Here is a 26,942-nt window from a genome sequence, read left to right as displayed (position 1 = left end):
AGTCTTTTGCCCATTCCTTAACTGGATTGTTTGTTTTGTTGTTGTTGAGTTTCTTGACCTCTTTATAGATTCTGGATATTAACTCTTTATCAGTTTCATAGTTTTCAAAAATTTTCTTCCATTCTGTTGGTTGCCTCTCTACTTCGTTGAGTGTTTCCTTTGCAGTGCAGAAGCTTCTCAGATTGATGTAATCCCATTTGTCTATTTTTGCTTTTATTGCTTTCCAAGAAGTTGTTGCCTATGCCAATGTCTTGCAGAGTTTCCCCTATGTTCTTCTCTAGTAATTTGATGGTATCAGGGTATAGATGTAGATGCTTGATTCATTTTGAGTTGATTTAAGGTAAGGTAAGGTTAAGATGTAAGGTAAGGTTCTTGTTTCATACTTCTGCATGTGGAGGTCCAGTTTTCCCAGCACATTTGTTGAACAGATGGTCCTTTATCCAGGGATTGATTTCAGCTTCTTTGTTGAAGATTAGTTGGTTGTAGATGCATGGATTGATTTCTGGAGTTTCTGTTCTGTTCCAATGGTCTACATGTCTATTTTTGTGTCCGTATCAGGCTGTTTTGATTAGAACTGTCTTGTGGTATGTTTTGAAATCTGATATTGTGATGCCTCTTTCTTTGGTTTTATTGCTTAAGATTGCTTTAGTTATTTGGAGTTTGTGTGTTTCCATATGAATTTTAGCATCTTTTTTCTATAGCTGAGAAGAATGCCATTGGTACTTTGCATTAGATCATGCTGAATCTATAAATTGCTTTTGGTATTATGAACATTTGATGACATTAATTCTTCCAATCCACAAACATGGAAGGTTTTTCTGATTTTGGTGTCTTCTTCTATTTCTTTCTTTAATATTTAATTTAATTTAATTTAATATTTTACAGTTTCATTGTAGAGCTCTTTCACCTTGGTAAAATTTATTACAAGGTATTTAATTTTTTTGTAGCCATTGTGAATGGGATGTATCTTACAAGTTCTTTCTTGGCCATGGCATTGTCTGTATATTCAAACACTATTGATTTTTGTGTGTTGGTTTTTATCCTACTACTTCACCAAACTATATTCTGAGTTCCAACAGTCCTTTGGTGGAGTGCTTGTCTTCAGTTTTGTCTAATCTACTAATGAGCCATCAGAGACTTCAATGATACAGTCTATTTTTTTTACTTAGTTCTAGCATTTGTTTCTGATGCTATTTATGATTTCCATCTCTTTGCTAACAGTATCTTTGTTTGGTGTCTACTTTGCTCACTAAAGCTTTAGCATATGAATTGTAGTTTTAAAAAGTCCTGGCTTGATAATTATAATATTTTTTCTATATTTGACTCTTGTTCTCTTGTTGCTTTGTATGTGTGTGTGCCTTTTAGTATGCCTTGTAACATTTTGTCTTGTTGCATGGAGGTTGTGATGTACTGGGGAAAAGAACTGTTGTAAATAGACTTTAGTATTGTAGTTGTAACATGTAGGAAGTAGGGAGGCCTTCTGTAGATCTATAATTAAGCCTGTGACCCTGGACAGTGGATTGTATCTATGCATTGCAGTCTCCCCACCTCCTTCAGCTGGGCTGGAAGGTGCTAGGGTTGTATTTCTCTTTCCCCAGGTAGGTTAACTCTGGCAAAACAGATCTTCTAAGAGAAGGTTGTGTCAAGAACAGCTGAATGTTCTGGCATATTTCATAATGAGGCTTTCCTTTCTTCCCTGTTGGGAGCATGAAGAGATTTTTTCCCCCTAATACATGCTGTGTGGACCTGGTGGAACTCCTGGAATTTAAAATTCACAAAGTGTCCAGGCTGTCCATGTGACTGAATCTCCCTGTAATTTAGACTCTCAGAGTTATTCATACTGAGCATCCAGCAGTTCATTGATTAGAGTTCAGATTTCCCCTTTCTGGCACTGGCTTCTGAGGAGGTTTCTGCTCTGGTAACTTCAGATTCTCTGTTTCCATCTGTCTGTCTCCAATTATGGGGGCATCATTTTGCCCTGTAACCTGTTTGTGTGTGTGTGTGTGTGTGTGTGTGTGTGAATAAGAATTGTTGATTTCTTGGTTTGCTCAGCTTTTTCCTGGCTAGGATGGAGTGGAGACATTTGCAACTCTTAAATACTGGAATAGAAACCTGAAAGAACCCATTGACCTGATGTTAGCACTGTTTCCTTGGTTCTGTAGCTATTTCTCATGGCTGGACTTTTAGGGAGAATAACACCAAATATTGTATCTTATATCATGATACATCTTGTGTAGACTAGTTTGGAATTATTATTCATCTACAGCACTGCCCCCATCCTTTCATAATTTCTTATGTAATTTAAGTAAATTAGGAAGCTGTGTTAATCATACAACACATGACAGGATGATACGGATGCAATTTTATGACCTTAAGCAAAAAAAGTGTATTTTTATATTGTGCTTAGGATGATAAAATATCATGTCTTATTTTTCATCATATCTCACCTTTCAAATCTCAGCATATAATATAAACTTTAGTACATAAGAACACTTCAAAAATTTATGGAACATGGAATTACAAAGTTATTTTGGTGCAAAAAGTTCAAATTGGTGTATAGGTTTTTTTTTCATAATATGCATTTTCCATGAACTTATTGAAAAACCCTCCTAGTTCTTAAAGGGAGTGACTTCTCAATTGTTAAACCAACAATGGGAGTCACTGTGCACTTACTCCCCATGTAGAATCTCTGTCCTTACTGTGTTGTACTATGTGAATTAACAGTAATACTAGTACTCAAACAGTAATTTATACTTTGTGTGTCTGTGTGAGAGCAAACTGTTGAAATCTTTACTTAGTATATACTAAGTTGATCTTTTGTATATAAAGATAATTTAAAATGAATCTTGATGAAGAATAGGATGGGAGAGGGAGCGGGAGATGGGATGGTTGCAGGTGGGAGGGAGGTTATGGGGAGAAAAGCTGCTATAATCCAAAAGTTGTACTTTTGAAATTTATATTTATTAAATAAGTTTTTTTTAAAAAGACACCCCCCCCAGAAATGGGAGTGACTTCTTTTGATCATAAAAGCATATTTCAATTTATCTAATATATGTGTTTATAAAATACTTTGTGAACATCATTGTTTTACAAATGTATATTGTGTTAAAACCACATTTCTTGGTTTGCTCAGCATTTGGCACACTGGTAAAGTTGTGACTTGGGGCATCTGTATCGCATATCAGTATGCCTGATTTGAGTCCTGGTTCCTCCACTTCTGATGCAGTTTCCTGCAAATATGCACCCTGGGAGGTAGCAGATGATGGCTCAGGTACTTGGATCTGTGCCACCCACATGGGAAACCATATTGAGTTCCAGGGTCTTGGGCCAGCACTGGCTGTTGTGGACAATTGGGTCGTGAACCAAATGAAAGATCTCTGTCTTTCTACCTTTCAAAAAAAGTGAAAATAATTGAAAAAATACTTTTCCTTTAGGGAAGCCCAGGGAGAATAATAATATTAAAACAAATGTGAGTAGAATGGGAACGTTTATTATCCTGGGGATTGTGAACTGACAGATTGCAGGATCTGCACATGAAAGAAAGGATAATATAAAGAACAGACATTTACTTTCTAAGTATGTGTGTGTTTTGGAAAAGTTTCTGATGGTAAGTCAACCATATAGTATTTATTTGTGACCAAATAGCTAATTAAAGCTTCCTGGGAAAATACAAAATTATTGAGTATAAAATATTTTTTTATTTTTATTTTTTTATTTATTTTTTATTTTTGATAGGCAGAGTAGACAGTGAGAGAGAGAGACAGAGAGAGAAAGGTCTTCCTTTGCCGTTGGTTCACCCTCCAATGGCCGCCGCTGCAGCCGGCGCACCGCGCTGATCCGATGGCAGGAGCCAGGAGCCAGGTGCTTTTCCTGGTCTCCCATGGGGTGCAGGGCCCAAGCACCTGGGCCATCCTCCACTGCACTCCCTGGCCATAGCAGAGAGCTGGCCTGGAAGAGGGACAACCGGGACAGAATCCGGTGCCCCGACCGGGACTAGAACCCGGTGTGCCGGCGCCGCTAGGCGGAGGATTAGCCTATTGAGCCACGGCGCCGGCTCTATTGAGTATAAAATAAAAGACTCTCAGAGACCCAGGAGACATAATTCTACAGGCCCACTCTCAAGTCTGTGTTCAGTACTTTCAGAAGGATATGATAATACAGGCTGTATTCCCAAATATTTCCTGAGTGCTCCTTTGGTGTGTGACAGGTGAAGAAGCCCTCAGGAGAAGTCACTCAGGGTTAGAGAAGGAGACAAATGCAGCCTCATGAAGTTCATATCTGGGAGAAGGCACTGAGATAGGTGTGTCCCTTACAAACACAAGTCGAACGGAGTCAACCAAGACCCATGCTGAAAGTGTCAGTGCATTGTCCTTTTTTTTTTTTTTTTTTTTTTTGGTTACAAGTCATTTTGACCTGGGATGTACAAGGAAGAAGATGACTCCCAGAAGTCCATGAAAAGAAAGGGGTCAGGTTGACACCCAAGGTTAGAGAGTCCTCCTCTAGTTCAGTTCAATTCCCCACATGATAGTATCACCATTAGGGAATGCTCACGCTGCAGGCCCCCCGGACACGTGGGCCTCGTCAGCAGGTAATTCTCAGCGTGGGCACCATTCCCAGCTTGCTCCCGGTTTTCTTTAGGCTCAAGCTTATTTAGTTTTTCTGTTGGACTTGCAGGCTTTTCAGGCCAGGTAGATTCCCTTTCACCTGCTCAATTGCACTCCTCTTTTTCCATATAGTTAGAAACATGCTCTAACTCACATAGTGGATTATTTTCTTTGGAGGGGGGAGGGAAACCCTTTTTTTTTTGTTTAAATATTTCAAGTCAAAGCCTGTGGCATTTATCTGCAAGACAATACTTGAGGCAATGAACAGTTTAAAACTATCATTTTAAAGTGAGTTCCATTTCAAACTCTCATCCTTCCTTTTCTTTTTTTAAAGGCTCAAGAATGTTTCTGAGGAAATCGACATGCATATTAACTTTACAACATCTGGGTTAATTCAATATTCATTATTTGCCTTTTAAATTTTAGTTTAGATGCACATGAGCAAACATGGTTTCCAGCCATGCCTCAAGTGCCTACTTTACATTGTCACAAACAGTGTGCACACAAGGCAATGAGAGAGGTGCAGTATATTCATCTTATACATAAATTGCCTCACACCAGAATCCCAGACCTGACTCCCAGAATGCACTGGGATACACAGAAGCTTCAAAGGGAAATCTTCCCCTGGAGGGAATTGGTAAAATTGGAGTTGGGTGAACCTCAAAGAGTCTTGATTCTCAAACACTGCTTATGTTTGGATTTGGGATTTAGTTTGGCTCCAATGGTTGGCATCTCTACTCTGTGCTGTGAACTACCCCAGCCACAGAGGGGAGGGAGGAAGAAGAGGAGAGGAAGACTAATTTGTGGAGTCAAATTTCCAAAAACACACAATAGTGCAATGTTGATGCAATTAAGAAAATTCGAAAATGGAGTTTAAATTGGAAAAGTCCGACTTTATCTTGTGCTTCCTTTGTAATATTTTTTCAGCTCCATATCCTCCATCTTCTTTGATCTCACTTGCCTTCTACTTTTCCTTCCTTCTCTTGTTCTTGTCAGATCACTATTCAAGGCAGCTCCTCCCTTTCTTCCTCAGTTTGCCTCAAGGGTTTGAGTTATGAATCTCAGGGCTTAAAAAGGGCTGGCAGGTTACAAAACAGTAAATTCAGTATGAGCTAAGCTTTGGAAAGGGAACCTGCATGTATTTATGTACATGGATGTGTATGCGTAGACTAGAGATTAGGAGAGTATTTATAACATTCAGTGGTGGTTTCTCCTGGATTATGGATGACTTTTAAGTTATTCTCTTTTCATATTTTTAACATAATATATTATCTTACATTTCTATAAAGATTAGCTATACTGTAATGAATGCAACATATTACAGAGCTGGTATTTTGGTGTGGACTTAATGGCAAATTTTTAGAACCTTTTATTCTTTCCCAGCTTTTCTTTTTATTTTATCAGCTTTACTGAAATTCTGACATTGTTCTGATTGCATTTAAATTATAAAAGAATGGTTTTTTCCTTCATTGAATAATTATTTTAATGTTAACTGAATATATGTGTAACTAAGCAGATATAACCACACTTTAGAGAGTAGATGAGTTTCTGATAGGCTGTGTATAAATAAAGGCTAGCAAATCATGTAGAAGACTTTAGAGAAATATGGTCTTCTAGCAAAGCAATTCCTTTGGATAAAAACTTGCCACACAAAAATTTCCTTCTTGAGAATTTCAGGAGTTATTTTTTTCATTAAAATAGATGTGTGATCAGACAGAACCTAAGTATGTAGTTATCTGTACACATACCATATATGAACATGAACAGAAAGGGATGCAAAAAGCAAATCTTAAATACATATTTTTAAAAAGCTGGCAACAGCCCATAATGAACATCTTGCTTAAAAGGAAGCATTGAAATGGTTGTACATTATCTCAAAGTTAAATGCGTAGACTGATATAGACCTTGAATGTCCTTAGCCACATTCTCTACAAAGAATAGAGCGAATAATCTTTAAGGGGGAGATTGAAACACAACTCCCCTCTAAATCATGGCAATAATCACATTTTATATCTTCAGTAAATCGCTGTCTTTAGAATTTTAGTTGAGAGATTTCCTTTAAGAAGAAAACACTCCCTTATCTGGAAATACTTTTGTAATTTCAAAGATTTTTCTCTCTTTATTGGAGTCTGGGAGAGATATGCTTCCACCCAATTATTGTGATATATGTGTATCTTTACAGGTTCTGGAAAAATCATTTATTAATTCATTCTCTCATTCATCAATGAAAACACCAATTGGGGCTGGCACTGTGGCTCAGCGTGTTAAGGCCCTGGCCTGCAGTGCCAGCATCCCATATTGGTGCTGGTTCTAGTCCCGGCTGCTCCTCTTCTGATCCAGCTCTCTGCTGTGGCCTGGGAAAGCAGAAAATGGCCCAAGTCCTTGGGCCCCTGCACCCACGTGGGAGACCCAGAGGAAGCTCCTGGCTCCTGGCTTCAGATCAGCCCAGCTCTGGCCGTTGCGGCCATCTGAGGAGTGAACCAGCGGATGGAAGACCTCTCTCTCTGTCTCTACCTCTCTCTGTAACTCTGTCTTTCAAATAAATAAAATAAATCTTAAAAAAAGAAAAAGAAAAGAAAACGCCAATCAAGCTCTTACTATGCGCTAGGCCTTGTGCTAGAGCCCGAGAATTAGTCGTGAGCCTTCTTTCTGTTGAGGTAGATTAGGTTTGTCGATGGGAAAGCTTTTTGGCCATTTCGTTTAACTTTCAGAGAGGTGGTGTCCTAAGAGGTGTCACCCTTCTCATGGAGAGAATGACACACGGGACCTGGGTGCGTGGCTGTTTCACTTGGTGTCTGGATTCTCTACAAATGGCTCAGACACAGAGAAGAGTCACAGGAGGTTCAGTGGGATTTTTCTGGCTCCATCTGATTTTGCTTGAATGGAGAACCTTATCAGGGTGACAGGTCAAGAAGAAACACTGACTCAGAAGTTTCTTCAATGCCTAATCTTCAGTGAAACTCCCTTTTCATGATCCATGACATACAGTAAAGCTTCTTTAATTCCCATTGAGAATCCAAAAGGAAGACCAGTCTTGATTGTTAAAAAGTCTGTATTATAGACTATGTCTGAAAATACAGGAATTTGGTTTTCTATAGGCCCACTATAACTAGCTAAAGTGTATTCCAGAAGTGCCATAAATTCTACATCAGGGAGAATTAATTTGTCATGAATTCTATTATCATGTTTGAGAGCATGAGGTCTGTGTCCAGCAGCCTAGATTCAGTCATAGCTCGTCCTCTTCCTAGACTTTAGACTTTATGGAGCTTCTCTTTGCCGCGATTGACTCATTGGTAAAATAAGGAAAATAATAGTACTAACTTCATGCAGTTATTATGAGAATTTAATTTGTTAATACACACAGGCTCCTATTTCGCTGAGGCAGTTTAATAAGCACAAACATGGTAACACTGTATTCAGGCCAGGTTCAACACTGGAATTGTAGCATGTCAAGCTTCTGTTTGTGATATTGGCATCCTATATTAGAGTGCCAGGTTCAGTACTGGCTACACTGCTTCCAGTCTGGCTTCCTGCTTATGTACCTGGAAAGGCAGTAGAAGAAGGCCCACATGCCTGGGCTTTGCCACCTATGTGAGACCAGGATCCAGTTCCAAGCTCCTGGCTTTGGCTTGGCCCAGCCCCAGACATTGCAGCCATTTGGGGAGTGAACTTGCTGATCGAAGATCTCTCTCTCTCTCAGTCTTTCTCAGTTACCTAGTTAGCAACTGAGACCAATTTAATAATTCTCTATATTAAATTAGTTGTGTTCAAATAACTGGTGTGGTTTCTGTCTCTAAACTGGACCCTGACTTTTACCTTGGGAAATCTGACTTGTAGAAGAAGCAGAGCACCTAGAGATAATGGTATTTGGAGCAAAATCTAATGAATGACTGATACATTTTACGTATTCTGAGAGAAGACATTTTCTGCATGTCAACTGCAATTGGTTTAGTATGACAAAAATAACAAGCCAAAGTGTCGCTCCCCCTCTTCATGGAGGAACGACACAGGACCCTGCGCTGTTCTTTTGTCTGCTCGGCCCTCCCCGGGTTTGCTGCTGGTTCTTCCCGGGTTGGCTACTATCCCTTCCACCTCCGTGGAAGGGCAGTTCCCCCTGGCCACATTCCCCACTTCCGCAGGGGAGCGGCACACCGCCGGCCGGCTCTCTCGGGGGCTGCACAGGTGTTCCCTCAGATGTTCCCCTTAGATGTTCCTGGTGCATGCCGTCTCTCTCCTCCTTTATAGTCCTCCTCTGCCAATCCCAACTCGGCTGCCCACACGCCGAGTACGCTGCTCTCCTCCAATCAGGAGCAAGTCCTACAGTTTATTGGCTGAACTGGAGGCAGCTGTGTAAAAGCTGTTTTCTTCTCTCCCAGCGCCATATTGTGGGAGAGCAGATGCATAGAATAAGTCTTAATTCCAGTAACAGTCTAGTCCGAGTTGCTCCCCACACCAAAGATCTGATTTACATTCATGGGGAAAAAATCAACGTTGAGAAATTTCACTCTACTAATTTTTTTCTTGACTACATAGTTGCTAGAATTTTGTTTTGACAGTGAATTACTTTGATTCACCTCAAAGGAAATCAGTATACTTTGGTGGTGAAGCTAAGATTCTACCTCTCTCTATCCCTCAGTATTAAGGATACTGTTTTTCCCTCCCCTAGTGGGAAGGTGAACTGCAACTCAAGTCCAATTAACGTAAACTTTGCCTTCCACTTGTGAAGTTTAAACTTAAAGGAGCCTGCTATGTTCAAAATGTCTTTCAAAACAAGAAGCACACTTGCAGAGAGGGAACAGTGTTCTGAGACCAAAGTGGAGCTGAATTCAAACCTTGTTGTCCAGCTCAGTCTTTTTAATTGTGGCAAATTGTGCCTTCCTGTTTTTTTCCGGGGCAGAGACAAGACTAATGAAAAGGCCCCATAAGGATATTTGGACATCAAATGACTCTTACAAAAGAGCATTTTGATGATTTAAGTATAAATAAATTAGAAACATACTACAGTATTTGATGCCTTTTAAAGTCCCAATGAGGTTACAAACAGAGACCAGCAAAGAAGCAGAGAAAATTCACGCATGAAATTTCTTGAGTAGTCTTGGGCCTTTTGAAGAATCTGAAAATACAGACTGATTTACATATTCTTAGTTGACAGAGGAAGTGTTTCAGGTTATTCCTGATCCTCTAATATGCAAGCAACAATTGCAGTTGGAATCTGTTTTACAACTAGAGATACAAATCTTTTGATAAGTAAGGGAGGCTGTGCTTAACAAATCTTTGTTTTCTATAAAGGCAATGTTTTGTGGGGCAAGCAAAAGCAGTTTTTTACAACACAGGGGTGGGAGAAGAAATCCACCCTGATCGTGGTGGCAGGGCTCTAGCAGTTTTTGGCTACTGGAGGCATTTGTTTCAATTGACCGGTGTCTAAGTTGAAGTAAATTCTGAGGAATGTTTCCTGTTAACATTTGTTCACTTTGACGTCAGTGCTTCTCATTCTATTAACACTTCGTCAGTGATTTTATAGAGATCAATAAAAGCAAGTCTCTTGTTCTTTTCTTTCCCAGCAATCCTGTCATTAGAACGCTTGGCACTAAACGAAGGTGGAAAATAAAGGAAGTGCCGTGTTTTCGCAGCACCTGAAACAGTTAACCACCTTGGGCCATGCCCTCCCCTTTCTAGACCCAAGTTTCCCATCTGTCAAATGCAGACTCCCAGTCACTGATCTGGAAGACACACCGGCCCCTCATCACCCACTCCGATCATGGGAGGCAAACGTTGTACACTAAGAATTTAACAGCCTTTACTTCATCCCTAAGTTTTTTCCTCCTCAAACGTAAACCCTATTGATAGGCTCATAGACTTGGTTACCTGATTAAAGGCACTGATAGTCTGGCCTTACTTTTGTTACCTTTGAACATTATTTTATAGTTACTCTGTTTTATAACCATATTTATAACCCTTAACTTAGCTCTGCATTGAGCATATTTTAAGCCCTGATTACTTTCTACTCTGATTTCTTTATCTCTAGGTTCTTGTCTTTCTCCTGGTGGGTGGATGTTATCAAATATTTTTTTCAAATATGTATATACATATACATATATATTCTGAAAATTTACAAATCTGAGAATAACTTTCTCTTGCATTCACAATTAAACATTTCGACCTGCTGTAAAATTCTTGGTCTCTAAATTTTTGCCCTCTTGGTACCATGTAAGCATGACTCTGTTGTTTACTACGATTTAATGATGTGTAGAAGTCTGAGACAGGCTTATTTATCTAACTAATTATTTCTGTTAATCTGCTTATTCTACTTGAATGTTCAATTATTTTCTTTAAAAACAGTTGTCAGAGTGTCTGTAAATAATTACCTTGGTTTTACTAGTTTTATTTTTTGCTGACACGAATGAGGCTGCTGGTTGGTTTTCTGCATGTAAAGCTGTGTATGTGTGTGAGTGTGTATGTGCAAAGAGTGTGCATGTTTTGTTTTTCTTCAATTGCTATGGTGTCCTCCCTGAGAAAACCTAAAATAAATAAGTTAGATTGTTTGTTCTCTACATCTATTGCCTAATCTCTTACAATTCTCTCTTTTTAACTATTTGACTTGATTATTTAAATTAAAATTTTAAAATAAATTTATTTATAGTTAAAGTATATGATGTAATGTACATACACATATACATAGCAACATCCAGCTAATTAACATATCTATCTCCTAACATTTTTGTGTGTATAGTAAGAACACGTATGATCTATTTCTTAGTCAATTTCAGTACAGTATCATTCACTAAAACAATGTACAGCTTATCAATCAATTCAACCTTTGTATCTATTGACCAACAGATCTTCATTTCCCAACCATCCACCCTGCTACCCTTGGTAACCATCATTCTACTCACTGTTTCTGTGAGTTTAACTTTTTTAGATTCTGCATATAAGTGAGAGCATGCAATAATTTTCTTTTTGTATCTGGGATTATTTTGTTTAGCATAATGACCTATAAGTTCATTCATATCAATGCAAACGACAGAATTTCCTTTATTTTTAAAGACTGGATAATATTCCGTTGTATTTATATACCTAAACCACAATGTCCCCATTCTTTCCTTGACATTTTTTCTTCATAATTTCTTATTTCTGAAGTTTCTTTCTGCAAAACTGATTATCTCTTTGCTTTTAAGTGATGTTTTCTTTTTGCTCCTTACATATTTAAAAAACTGTCATGTTTTTAGTTTATCTCATGCATTCATCACATTTTTTTTTCTTTTCATCTCTTTACTGTTCTGTTTATGGTTTTATCTTCTTGCCCCTTCATGCCATTTCTAAGCAACCATGTCTTCTTGATGGTCCTACAAAAGACACCAAATAATTTTCTAAAATTTTCTTCTGGTTCCTGTCATAAATCGTTATAAGGAAGTAACTTATTCTCAGAGCTCCTAGGATACTATTCTATCAAGGTTGTTTTATAGAATTTTTTAGAAGTTCTATGCTGACATTTCCCTTTTATTTTTCTCATAAGGAAATCTCCTCAAGGATTTGGTCTTTAGTGAGCAAGATTCTACAAGACTGAAGTGGATTATTCTCCCTTACCCTTGCTATTGGACACCTGGGACTGATGGAAAACATGATTTCCTAGAGCCCAGCATGCATCACTGTCTGGCTCTGCCTCTTCTTGTCTTCAGGTGGGTGCCTCACCTCCCAGCATGCACCATGCTATTACCAGACACAGCTTGAAATGAGATGGCTTAGATTTTTATTCCTCTAATAGATCTAAATCAGCATTGTGTTACTTCCCATGCTGCCAAGTGAGGGTTTCACATTTTCTGGTTATTCTTGTCAGACTTAAGAAGTTTTCCTCTTTGTCTCTGACTTCATGAGCATGTTGATGGCAGCAGCTCTGGCTGGGGCTGCTAGCCAGATGCCATTGTAAAACAGAAGTGAAATTTTTGGGCCAAAGAGTCTGCACACTTAAAACACAATACATATTGCTAAAGAGCATTCCAAAAACTTTGTACTGAGCCACACCTCTGTCAGCCAGAAATTGTTTTTCCCAGGGTTGCTTTTGAATCTATATGATTAATGTTTCACAGAAATAACTCTTCTAAATACGTTTATTATCATCAGCCTATGTTGCTTGTCAATTGCATGTGATATTTATACTTTTAAAGCATCTGACCAACAAACTTGCATATTGTTCTGTCTGTTATAAGTAAAGCATCCATGTAATTTTTGTGATAGATGCACAGTGTCTATGATCAGCAGTTGAAGCCTTGGTTTCTTCCTTCACATGTTGTGTGATCAGGCCAAAGTATTCATGTTCTTTGGGCCTCTCTGTTACAGAGTGTCCCTTCATATCGCAATGTGCAGTTATTAGGGGTATGTTAACTGAGGGCTCTGTAGGTGCTGAGAAAATGAAAATTCCATAGGAATGTTGACAGAGTGGCAGTGAGCAGATTCTCCAGTTGGAAAGCACTTATGTGCTACAGAGCTGTGACACTTTGAACAAGATTTTTTTGTTCATTTGAGAGACCATATATATATTTACATATATATATTTTACACACCCATATATGTGTGTATATATGTGTGTATATGTATATATGTGTGTGTAAAAAATATATATGTAATATATATATATATATACATATATATATATATATATATATATATACACAGAGAGAGAGAGAGAGAGAGAGAGAGAGAAAGAACTCCCTTCAGCTGGTTCCCTTCCCAAATGGCGCCAGTGAATGTTGGCTGGGGCTGAAGCTGGGAGCTGGGAGCTCAGTCCAAATCTCACCTCTGGGAAGCAGGAATACAATTACTTGATCCTTCAGCTGCTCCCTCCTAGGCCCTGCATTGTCAGGAAGCTGGAGTCAGGAGCTAGAGACAGCATCAAACCCAGGTACTTCAATGTAAACACAGGCGTCTAAACAGCTAAGCCAAATGCTGTCCCCCTGTACCTGATTTCTAATCTCTCTGAGACTTAGCTTCCTCATCTATCCAATGATGATAAAAACTTATGCATATGTATATCTCCCGGAGTTGCTGTGAAAAATCAATGAAAAAATGAGTGGAATGATCTCACCCAAATGAATTGCACAACGTAAGTACTCAGTAAATGTTGGATCTTGTTAAAATCATGAAATTATATGGCAAGACACAATGCATGTCAGCACCATGCACATACTTGCAGTGGCAGAAATCTGAATACAATGATATACAGCAGTTTCCTACATGGATTTTTTTTAAGATTTATTTATTTATTTGAAAGTTAGAGTTACACAGAGAGAAGGAGAGGCAGAGAGAGAGAGAGAGAGAGAGAGAGGTCTTCCATCTGCTGGTTCATTCCCCAATTGTGGCAATGGCTGGAGCTGTGCCAATTCAAAGCCAGGAACCAGGATCCTCCTCCTGTCCCCCATGGGTGCAGTGGCCCAAGGACTTGAGCCATCCTGCAATGCTTCCAGAGGCTGTACCACAGAGCTGGATTGGAAGTGGAGCAGCTGGGAGTCGAACTGGCATCCATATGGGATGCCGGCACTGCAGGCAGCAGCTTTACCCACTATGCTAGAGCCCTAGCCCCAAACATGGAGTTTTTTTTTTCTTTTTTTATCTAGAATATGGCTCCAAGGCTATTCTGGAACACACTATAATTCTTTGTCTTTTTAGGTTTTTTTTGTTTGTTTTGTTTTGTTTGCTGTTGTTCTATTTTGTTTTATTCAAGAAGCAGCCTGCTGATGGTTTGCAACAGTTTATTTGCAAAAGAATTTTTTGTCTTCCTCATCTCACTCTCACAAAAAGAAAAAGAAACCAAAAAAAAAAAAAAAACCTCATAAAGAAAACCCAAAACTTCTACCGCTTTTCTTTTATCCTAAGATTCAGAATTCTTTAAAAATTATTGTCCAAAAATATTTTTACTGCATGCTCTTCTTTTAAAAAAAGAAGTTTAACAATAGTGTTCGTAGCATCCTTGTTACTTACTCATTTTACCTGAATTTACTCCTCTGATCGTTGGGGTTCAGATCAGTTAAGTGGCTGTCATGTGTAGGATGTAGGGAAGGTTAAATGAATTATAATATGAAATGTGCCTTAGAAGAGTCCCTGGCACATTGAAAGAACTGAACCAGGTGGGCTGCAAGTTTTGCAGAGATGAACAGAGTGAGCGTGGGGCATTGGAAGCAGCGACTGATTTGTTGTGTTGAAATCACAGCCCACCTTCTCCCTTTCCCAGGCCTGCTTTCTTTACTTCTTTTATAGGTGTGGGGCCTCCTGGTTTCCACAGAAATTATCCTGCATGCAAATACCTATCTCTGAGTGGGCTTCCCAGGGGACCCAGTCTGTGACGCAACACCAGCCTACTTAAATGTCCAGGTAGATTTTCTATTGACTCCAGGATGAAGTTCAGTTTCCTTAGCAGGTCTTCCAAAACCTTTCCCAGTCTAACCCCAAACGACTCCTGCAGCATCTTGAGAATTTCCTGTTCCTGTACTTCAATTACAGGTCCCTTCTCCCAGGGCCTTTGATAAATGTTGCTCTTGTTTTGTTTTGTTGCTTTATTTTAAGCTTTCCTTCTGCTGTCAATGCTTGCTCATTTTTTCTACCTGACAAATTCTTAATTAAAACACAATTTTTGAAGTTCAGTTGTTCTCCTAGGGTCACTTAGCTTGCTTTGAATACCATACTTCATGTCAGGTGATGGACCCAGAGAACAGTGACCTTAACCCACAAGTGCCCCGCCCACTCTGCCACACATGCCAATATGCTGTCCGTGGAACTTATGATTAGCTTGTCTATCTTGATTGCCTTGACCCAGACCTTTCACCTCTGACTGTAAACTTGTCCTAGGTTTTCAGTGTCTTCCTCACATCAGCCTGGTGTTCAGATTTGGTACTTGAAATTCGTTTATTCATTGCAACTACCTGACTCCTCTCAAAAGTTTTTGGTTTCTGGGATGGTTGTTTGGCTTAGAAGTTAAGATTTTCTTGGGATGCTCACCTCCCATATGAGAGTGCCTGAGTTTCAATCCTGACTCTACTCCCTATTCCAGCTTCTGCTAATGTGCATCCTGGCATGCAGCTGGTGAGAGCTCAAGTGGCAAGGTCCCTGCTCCCCATGTAGGTGACTGGAGTTGGGCTTCTGGCTCCTGGCTTTGGTCTTGCCCAGCACTAACTCTTGTAGACATGTTGAGAGTGAACCAGTGATGGGAGATTTGCTTCTCTTGGTGTGTGTATTTGCCTTTGAAATAAATAAAATATATTTAGAAAGTTTGAAGTTTTTTTTTTTTTATTTCTCCTTCTCAGTGCCTATGGCTGTCCTTTCTCATTTTCAGCGTCCCCATTTGTCTCTGTATTTACACTTGATATAAACCCTATTACCAGTTTGCTTCTCCAGTTGGGAGCAGAGAACATATTCGGTGTCTTAATTTCCATGTGACAGAGAGGTCCTTAAGGGAAGACTCTGATGCATTTTTTCATCTCTGTTCCTAGTTAAGGGTCTGCATTCAGCAGGTGCCAGTAGGACATGTCTGTGGTGGTAGAGGTCATCAGATAATGAAGACTTCATCAGCTGTGCTAAGGCAAGAACCAAGCACAAAGACATTTGTGATGCTCACACAGTGCATTGTTTGGAATTTGGTATTCTCTGTAGGAGATGGGCTAGTGCAGAAATCTTCATCATTGGGTTGCAAGGGATTTTTAGGACAATGGCAGTGAATGTTTCTGTGAGGAGAACCTCCCATATTGCAGACATGGGGTTGAGTGCTGTGACAATTTAAAGACAAAATGTATAGGAATTCTGTAGCCAATATGCTCACAGTCTTCTAAGGCCCACAAGAAATACCTAAAAAGTGCACTAGAAAGCAATATGTGTTCAAGAGGACGCTGCTGGTGGAAGACCTCAGGAGCCCTGGGAAAGGAAATAAGATGGCCATCTGGAGGGAAGTGGGGAAAAAGGGACACTAACCCACTGTTGGTGGGAATGTAAACTGGTAAAACCACTATGGAAGTCAGTTTGGAAATTTCTCAGAAACCTGAAGATAACCCTACCATACAACCCAGCCATCCCACTCCTTGGAATTTACCCAAAGGAAATTAAATTGGCAAACAAAAAAGCTGTCTGCACCTTAATGTTTATTGCAGCTCAATTCACAATAGCTAAGACCTGGAATCAATCCAAATGCCCATCAACAGTAGACTGGATAAAGAAATTATGGGATATGTACTCTGTAGAATACTGTACAGCAGTCAAAAACAGTGAAATCTGGTCATTTGCAACAAAGTGGAGGAATCTGGAAAACATCATGCTGAGTGAATTAAGCGACTCCCAAAGGGACAAATATCATCTGTTCTCCCTGATCGGTGACCTTTCTCTGAAGGGAGGAGAGAACTTCCACTTTGACTATGACCTTGTCTAAATAAGATCGAAGTGGGCGAACTCAAAAGGCTTCCATAGCCTTGGCAACTCACGACTAGAGCCTAGGGAGATTACTGACGCCATAAACAAGAGTGTCAAATTGTTAAGTCAACAACAGAAGTCACTGTGTACTTACTCCTCATGTGGGATCTCTGTCCTTAATGTGTTGTCCAATGTGAAGTAATGCTATAACTAGTACTGAAACAGTATTTTACACTTTTTGTTTCTGTATGGGTGCAAGCTGTTGAAATCTTTACTTAATATATACTAAATCGATCTTCTGTATATAAAGATAATTGACAATGAATCTTGATGTGAATGGAATGGGAGAGGGAGTGGGAGATAGGTGGGGTGCAAGTGGGAGGGAAGTTATAGGGGGAAGAGCCATTGTAATCCATAAACTGTACTTTAGAAATTTATATTTACTAAATAAAAGTTAAAAAAAAACACAAAAAGACATAAAAAGTTAAATGATTCATTTAGATCACACAGTTGCTAAAAAGTAAGTCTTACTCCTAGATCTCTTTACATCAAGTCCATTGCTTTGGTAATTAATACCATAATGAAGTCTAATGAAAGAACTGGTCATGAAATGGGGTATTAGTTGTGATCTCTTGTGTTACTTATTTACAAGGACTTATAGCTATGTTTTTAGCAAAAGATATTTTCTTGTGTGCTCTTGGTGGTTATACTAGCATACTGGTATATTTTGAATTACTGCATAACTCTTCTCCTTTGATGATAAATGGAATTGGTCAAGTCAAAGAATTTTCATACTCCATCATTGAGATGTGGCATGAAAGAATCTGGTTTTATCTTGATTTACTTCGGAAGAAGAAAATGTATGTTAGAAATCCTAACATTAGACAGGCGCCGCGGCTCACTAGGCTTCTCCTCCACCTGCAATGCTGGCACTCCAGGTTCTAGTCCTGGTTGGGGCGCTGGAGTCTGTCCTGGTTGCTCCTCTTCCAGTCCAGCTCTCTGCTGTGGCCTGGGAAGGCAGCAGAGGATGGCCCAAGTGCTTGGGCCCTGCACCCACATGGGAGACCAGGAGGAAGCACCTGGCTCCTGACCTTGGATTGGTGCAGTGTGCCGGCGGTAGCACCCATTTGGGGGGTGAACCAACAGAAGAAAGACCTTTCTCTCTGTCTCTCTCTCTCTCTGTCTAACTCTGCCTGTCAAAAAAAAAAAAAAGAAGAAGAAGAAGAAGAAGAAGAAGAAGAAAGAAAGAAAGAAAGAAAGAAAGAAAGAAAGAAAGAAAGAAAGAAAGAAAGAAAGAAAGAAAGAAAGAAATCCTAACATTAGGGATACCAAACAAATGCTCTACCTGGATTAAAATATTTTTTTTAACTTTTATTTAATGAATATAAATTTCCAAAGTACAGCTTATGGATTACAATGGCTTCCCCCCCATATCGTCTCTCCCACCCGCATCCCTCCCCTTTCCCACCCCCTCTCCCCTTCCATTCACATGAGGATTCATTTTCGATTATCTTAATATACAGAAGATCAGTTTAGCATACATTAAGTAAAGATTTCAACAGTTTGCTCCCACACAAACATAAAGTGAAAAATAATAGATGATTTTTTAAATGATGATGAAATCAGATCAGACCTATTGTCATGTTTAATCCCAGCGAGAGTCAAGTTGGGAATTGCTAATTTCTTCTTTTTTTTTTTTAACAGAAGATCAGTTTAGTATATATTAAGTAAAGATTTCAACAGTTTGCACCCCCATAGAAACACAAAGCGAAATATACTGTTTGAGTACTCATTATAGCATTAAGTCTCAATGTACAGCACATTAAGGACAGAGATCCTACATGAGGAGTAAGTGCACAGTGACTCCTGTTGTTGACTTTACAAATTGACACTCCTGTCTATGGCATCAGTAATCTCCCTATGCTCCAGTCATGAGTTTCCAAGGCTATGGAAGCCCTCTGAGTTCTCCGACTCTTATCTTGTTTAGACAAGGTCATATTCAAAGTGAAGGTTCTCTCCTCCCTTCAGAGAAAGGTACCTCCTTCTTTGAAGACCTGTTCTTTCCACTGGGATCTCACTCACAGAGATCTTTCATTTAGGGTTTTTTTTTGTTTTTGTTTTTTGTTGTTGTTGTTTTTTTTTTTTTTTTTTTGATTTGTTTTGTTTTTTTGCCAGAGTGTCTTGGCTTTCCATGCCTGAAATACTCTCATGGGCTTTTCAGCCAGATCTGAATGCCTTTAGGGCTGATTCTGAGTCCAGAGTGCAGCTTAGGACATCCACCATTCTATGAGTCTGCTGAGTATCTCGCTTCCCATGTTGGATCACTCTCCCCTTTATTTATTCTATCAGTTAGTATTAGCAGGTACTAGACTTGTTTATGTGCTTCCTTTGACTCTTAGTCCTTTCATTATGATCAATTGTGAACTGAAATTGATCACTTGGACTGGTGAGATGGCATTGGTACATGCCACCTTGATGGGATTAAATTGGAGTCCCCTGGTATGTTTCTAACTCTACCATTTGGGGCAAGTCAGCTTAAAAAAATATTTTTAATCATACACTTGCTAGTGAAATACTGAAGACATATTTGTTCATATAGTTCAATTGAGATATGTTGTCCTTCTTAAATTATGCTCTTGAGAAAGCAACAGATATTAATCCACAGATGAATATAAATTTTTGCCACTATAAATAGATTTATCCCTGTTAGGTCTTTAACCAACACAGAAATATATAGAATTGTAATAAAAATATTAATGCAGTGTACAGGTAGTTTGACCAAGATAGATGACAGCATTAACTTTTTCCTGTTGTAAAAATCCAAGCTAGCCATCAAAGATTAAATTAATATTAAAAATATACAATGCTTATATTTGTCATTTCCACCTGTCTGTTACATGTTATTATCAGAATTTATAAATGAACTACAGTAAATTTTCCATGATAATTAGGTGGTTGTTTCTTCATTAACTGAAATGATTCTATGAAAATTGCTCTTAGCTTGACCTTAGCTAAGAGCATGAAAACTACATAGCATTGAATTTAGAAGAAGCATTTTGAGTATTTTATATGGAGATAATTCCTATTTTAAGTACAGAAGCAATCAAGGCATTCAAGAAGTAGGAATATTTACTTCCTCTCCTCACTAGCTACTAAATATAGAGATTGATTTTCCTGGGTTAGATAGACACATAGAGATGATATTCAAATCCTAAAACACTATGGGTAGACTATTTAGATTTTTTTGCATGTGTTTTTTTCTGACTCTCCAGGGCCATGTCTTGTTTGAAACTTCATAGCTATCCTTTAAAAGAATAAAACAAAAACTGATAGATTGGTCAGATGCAAGTACTCCCATGAATGGTTTGGTTTTTAAGTTGTGTTGATCCAACTCTAAACCTATTGTTTGAGCTCTCTAAAGGGCTTCTGATCCAAGAAGTTGTATTTTATATTGTTTTTTTACTCTCTTTGACGATTGATCGTTGATTATAAGTAATCTATTAAGTGTTTACTGTATTAACTCTGTACTGGTTCAAATTTCAGTTACCATGGTATAGTAATTATTAATAATTGCATGAAGTACAGACTTTTCTGCTGATGTTTCAGTTTACAGATCACTGTGTAGATATCAGGAACATGTAATTAGTGAGCAATGGTCTCACGTCTTTCAATGTCTCTTGGCTATTGGTCACCATAAATCAATTACTTAAGTTCATATACAGACAGCAAAGCATGTACTTGTATTGTTCCTTTGTCTCCCAGTGATAAAACTACCCACCTATTTTCATAAAAGAACTCAGGAAAAAGTATACAGATACAAAATAGCAATGACTTTACTATTTCTCTTTGGTGATTTTAATGTGGAATAATCATATCCCATACTCCTCTTTCCCTTTCTAAATTTTTTTTTTGGACAGGCAGAGTTAGACAGTGAGAGAGAGAGAGAGAGAAAGGTATTCCTTCCGTTGGTTCACCCCCCAAATGGCCACTGCACTGCGCCGATCCGAAGCCAGGAGCCAGGTGCTTCCTCCTGGTCTCCCATGGGGTTCAGGGCCCAAGTACTTGGGCCATCCTCCACTGCCTTCCCAGGCCACAGCAGAGAGCTGGACTGGAAGAGGAGCAACCGGGACAGAATCTGGTGCCCTAACTGGGACTAGAACCCGGGTGCTGGTGTCGCAAGTGGAGGATTAGCCTAGTGAGCTGCGGTGCTGGCCTAACTTTTGTTTCTTGACATTTTGCATTTTGGCAGGTTCAGATGAGTTGTAATATAAAATGTTACACATTATGAAAATCTCTTATTATTATTTCCATTTGGTGTCACTTAACTCATTCCTCTATTTTATTTCCTATAAATTGGAAACTATGACTAAAATTAGATTCAAATCAAGCATTTTTGATAATACATCATAGATGATACTGCATTTTCAATGTTGCATCATGCTAGCAATATAAAATATTAGCTAGTCTCACTATCAGTGATTAATTGATAAGGTTGTTCACCAGATTGGATCAACACTAAAGTAGAAAAATAGAAAGTATAGTTCAAGAATTTTCTATATATTCTTAAACTGGATTCCCTAAATGTTGTATCAGCATTTGAAAATGTTTGCTTTATCATTTCCTTCTATCTCCCCTTCTTCCCATAGTTTATATATTTTATATCTCCACTTTTATTATATATTGTATCTGTCTCCATAAATAGACATTATATCTCAATACACACACACACATGTACACACACACACATATATACACACATACATATATACATGTACCCACATATAAGGATACTTAAAAAATCTATAGAAAATGCATGTTATGATAAAATAGTGTGTGAATTTCAAAAACTTTTACACAAAAATATTTTATCTGCTAATTCCTTTTCTTCATGACCTTTTTGATGTACCTTGAAAATATGTATATGTGTGTATATATATATATATATATATACTCTGAACCATTTGAGGTAAGTTACAGATATAGTATGCATTTATCCCTATATATTTAAATGTGCAGTTCCTAAACGTAGAGACATTCTTTCATACAACCACTGTATAATGGTCACAACCAGAAAATTAACATTGATACAGTCTTATTATCTAATCTACAAACCATGTAATTTGGATAATTATTCTACTAATATCCATTAGAGCCAAAGAATGTATTTTTCTAGTCTAGGATCCAATTTTGAGTCACACACTGAATTTGGTTGTCATGTCTTTTCGGTCTCCTGTAATCTGAAACAGTTCTACACTTTTTTTGTAAAGTGTGGCCTTGACATTTTGGAAGAGTAGTAGTCAGTTTTTAAGTGCCCCTCAATTTGGGTTTCCCTACAGTTTCTCCATGACTAGATATAGGTTATGCAATTTTAACAGGAATACCACAGAGGCTATTTTTGTTTCTTTCTCAGCACCTCCTAGGAGGAGGCTTACAATACCTACATGTTCCTGTTATTGGAGATGCTATCATTGATCTCTTGGTTAAGATAGATTTTCCTAATTTTTCCCAGTATAAATTTACTTTGTCTCCTTTTGAATTAATAAATACCTCGTGGGTAAATACTTTGAGACTATATAAATATCCCATTTCTCTTTAAATTGTCACCCACTAGTTTTAGCTTCCTTTGAAAATTATTTCAGGAAACAATTACTGATAAGTAGCTACTAATTAATAATTGTATAATTTGCTTTATCTTTTTAAACTTTTATTTTTTATTTTGTATAAAAATCTTCATATTTTTATTATACTGCATGATTAACTTAAAATGTTCTTTTTACATTAAAAATAACAGAACTGTTGTAGTAAAGCCAAAATTTGTGCTTTATTGATATAAATTATATAGCCATTCTCCAAATTCTGTGAACTCATTGAGAAGAAACTTAGTTTTATTTACAGATGGACTCCCAAGTGTCAGAACATAGAATAGTTGTTCAACAAATATTTTAGAATATGTTTTGTAGTTAAGTAAATAGAAGCATAAGGAGATAAAATAACTCCAGAAAATGGAAGAGCTAGGATTCAAACCAAATTGTCATTCCAAGTTGCCATAACACATCATTGCTACAACAAATGGATGATGTTTGTTTTTCACAAGTTTCCTGAGTTTGAATAAGGTATTACATTGTGTTTTTTTTAAATAGAGTTCTGATGCTTACAGACTATACCAGGAATAAAAATGAATAAGACAGATGAGTGGTAGAACTATATGACCAACTCTATTCAGTCATGACAGTAAAAAAAAAAAAAAAAAATGAAAGCAAGATTATCAGGCATAATCCAGTGGTGGATTATCTCCATTGTGTCTCATGACGCTAGCAGAAGCTGCTGGGACAGGAGCCTTCCACATGGCAGGGTGCTTTTGCACCTAATATAGACATTTCAGAGCAAATGACGTGCTTCATAAGCACCAGACGTGACTTCACATAGAAACAAACTCATGAGCACAACACATTCCTGATTTCTTTCTCATTGCAGTCAATACCTTGCAGTAATTTGAGACAAAGGAATGAGACCTGGAGAAATGAGTAGAATCCATAGCACATACCCATAGTATTTACCAGTAGCATGTTCTGAGTTGAAAGGGGTCAGCTTGAATAATATGACCTCAGAAAAAAGTCCTTACTTACATTCACTTAAAACTGTCTTGGGAAATGCACAGTTCACAAATTTGTCTTCATTATGTAATCAAGTGCTGGAGCTGAACACACACTGGGTGACTAAGTAATGGTCTCAGGTGGATGTGACGGCCTACCTGTTTCCTTTGACATTCTTTTCTCTACCACCAGTCTTATGAAGATTGATTATCTTACCAAAGACTCGAGAAAGATCTTGAAGTTCAGAATCCTTAGAACAAAATACTTTAGGATTGGCAGCACACATCCATTAGTTAAACATTTCTTGTACCTCCAACCATAGTGCAATGGTTGGTCAAATTTAATACATCTTTATTGCTATTTAAAAATAACAACATGGGGCAGCACTGTGGCTGAGTGGATTAAGGCTTGTGACACTGGCATCCCATATTGGAGCACTAGTACAAGTCCTTGCTACTCCTTTTTTCCCCAAGAAAACTCTTATTTAAGGTAGATAAACCCCATGCATTTCATAAATACAACTTTAGGAAAATAGTGATTCTTCCCACCATATCTACCCTTCTATCCACTCTCCTACCCTCTTTCTCCTCCCTCTCCTATTCACATTCTTAGTTTTTATTAAGATCTATTTTCAGTTAACTTTATACATATAAGATTCACCCTATAATATGTAAAGAGTTCAGCTAACAATGTGTCCTTGTTCACATTGAATTTTATAAATTTGGATCTTCTTTTATTTAGTTAATTGGACCAATGGTATGTCAATTCTGTTTATTTTTTCAAAAATATACTCTTTTATTTATTTTTTACTTTTTTTTATTTTTGACAGGCAGAGTTAGACAGTGAGAGAGAGAGACAGAGAGAAAGGTCTTCCTTCTGTTGACTCACCACCCCCCCAAATGGCTGCCACAGCTAGCGCGCTGCACCCATCCGAAGCCAGGAGCCAGGTGCTTCCTCCTGGTCTCCCCTGCAGGTGCAAGGCCCAAGAACTTGGGCCATCTTCCATTGCCTTCCTGGGCCAGAGTGGAGAGCTGGACTGGAAGAGGAGCAACCGGGACAGACTCCAGTGCCCCAACCGGGATTAGAACCTGGGGTGCTGGCACCGCAGGCAGAGGATTAGCCAAGTGAGCCGCAGCGCCAGCCCAAAAATCAACTCTTTACTTCACTGATATTTTGTATTCTTTTTTGGTTTCAATTTTGTTTATTCTCTAATTTTAATTATTTCTTTTCTCCTACTAGTTTTGGGATTATTATGCTGTTGTTTTTTCTAGATCCTTGAAGTGAATTGATAGCTCATTTATTTGGTGCCTTTCCAATTTCTTGATGAAGGTACCAATAGGTATAAACTTCCTCTTAACATGGATTTTTCTGTATCCTATAAGTTTTTATATGTTGTCTTCATTCATTTACAGAATTTTTTTATTTCTGTTTTGATTTCTTCTGTAACTCAGTGTTCATTCAAGGGCACGTTGTTCATTCACCATGTTTGCATATGTTCTAGAGATTTTTGAGTTGTTGACTTCCAGGTTCATTCCATGATGGTCATAGAAGATTCATGGTATGATTTTGATTTTTTTGAATTTGTTGAGGTTTGATTTATGGCCTAGCTGTGGTCTATCCTAGAGAATGTTCCATGCACTAGTAAGAAAAATATGTATTCTGCAACTGTGGGATGAAAAGTTCTGTATATATCCATTTGGTATATAGTGTTGAATGTTGAATTCTGTTGTTTCCTTGATGATTTTCTGTCTGGTTGATCTGTCCATTGCTGAAAGTGGGGTACTGAAGCCCCTCATTTTATTGTATTGGCATCTGTGTCTCCCTTTACATCTGTCAACATTTCTTTTAAATAGCCAGGTGCCCTGTAAGTAGGTACATATACATTTATAGTAGTCACATCTCCTGTTGAATTGATCTTTTAATCATTACATAGTGTCCTCCTTTGCTTCTTTTAACAGTTTTGTGTTAAAGTCTATTTTGTCTGATATTAGCATGGCTACTCCAGTTCTTTCTTGGTTTCTGCTGCTTGGAATATCTTTTCCCATCCTTTTACTTTCAGTCTGCATACATCTTTGTTGGTGAGATTTGTTTCTTGTAGTCAGCAAATAGATTTTTTTTTTTTTTTTGGACAGGCAGAGTGGACAGTGAGAGAGAGACAGAGAGAAAGGTCTTCCTTTGCTGTTGGTTCACCCTCTAATGGCTGTCGCGGTCGGCGCGCTGCAGCAGGCGCACTGCGCTGATCCGATGGCAGCAGCCAGGTGCTTCTCCTGGTCTCCCATGGGGTGCAGGGCCCAAGCACTTGGGCCATCCTCCACTGCACTCCCTGGCCACAGCAGAGAGCTGGCCTGGAAGAGGGGCAACCAGGACAGAATCTGGCACCCCAGCCACGACTAGAACCTGGTGTGCCGGCACCGTAAGGCAGAGGATTAGCCTAGTGAGCCACGGTGCTGGCCCGGGTTTTGTTTTTTAATTCATTAGCCAGTCTGTATCTTTTAACTGGAGAATTGAGGCCATTTACATTCAAGGTGACTATTGATAAGTAATGACTTTGTTCTGCCATTTTCCCATAAATATTCCTATTTGTTTTACTTTGGATTTCCTTTGTATTTTTACTGGGAGATTTTTCTACGTTTACCTTCTTTCATAATTGTGACCATATTTCTGTGTTTTTGTGTGTAGTACATCCTTAACTATCTTTTGTAAGGCTAGAAGAGTGGTGACAAATTCTTTCAATTTCCATTTGTTACGGAAGGTCTTTATTACACCTTCATTCATAAATGAGAGCTTTGCAGTGTACAGTATTCTGGGTTGAAAGTTTTTTTCTCTTAAGACTTGGAATATATCTCACCATTCTCTCCTACCCTTAGAGTTTCTGATAAGTCACCTGTGAGTCTAATTGAAGATCTTCTGAAAGTAATCTGGTGTTTATCCCCTGCACATTTTAGAATCTTGTCTTTATATTTTACTGTGAATAGTTTGACCACAGTGTGTTGTGGTGAAGATCTTTTCTAGTGATGTTTATTAAGAGTGCTATGTGCTTCCTTTATTTCTCCAAATTAGGGAAGTTTTCTGTAATTATTTAATGAAAAAGGCCATCTAATCCTTTCTCTCTTCCCACGCTTTCAGGACTCCTAATACCCATATGTTGGGTTGTTCATTAGTATCCCATAAATCTCCAATAGTATTTTTTAGTTTTCTAATTATTATTATTATTTTTCCTCCTCCTCCTCCCTCTCCCTCCCCCTCTCCCCCTCCTCCCCCTCCTCCTCCTCTTTCTTCTTTTTTTTTTTTTTTGTCTGACTGTAAAGTTTCCAGAGATTTATTTTCTAACTTGGATATTCTTTCTTTTTCCTCAACAAGT

At 38.3% G+C, this 26,942-nt stretch overlaps 1 long non-coding RNA gene across 12 annotated transcripts in view; it reads left to right on the top strand.

Annotated features, from left to right (window-relative positions):
• Positions 1–26,942, top strand: part of LOC127490509 (uncharacterized) — a 604,070-nt gene that overhangs the window by 399,590 nt on the left and 177,538 nt on the right. For all 12 annotated transcript variants that reach the window (XR_011381435.1, XR_011381454.1, XR_011381455.1 and 9 more), the window contains one exon: positions 12,118–12,280. This is a non-coding gene — a long non-coding RNA (uncharacterized lncRNA). The remainder of the gene's footprint in view (positions 1–12,117; positions 12,281–26,942) is intronic.

This window comes from Oryctolagus cuniculus, chromosome 1, assembly GCF_964237555.1.
Source record: "Oryctolagus cuniculus chromosome 1, mOryCun1.1, whole genome shotgun sequence".
NCBI classification, from domain to species: domain Eukaryota; kingdom Metazoa; phylum Chordata; class Mammalia; order Lagomorpha; family Leporidae; genus Oryctolagus; species Oryctolagus cuniculus.
Note: the sequence above shows the minus strand (reverse complement) of the source record. Positions and strands in the feature narration are given on the sequence as shown.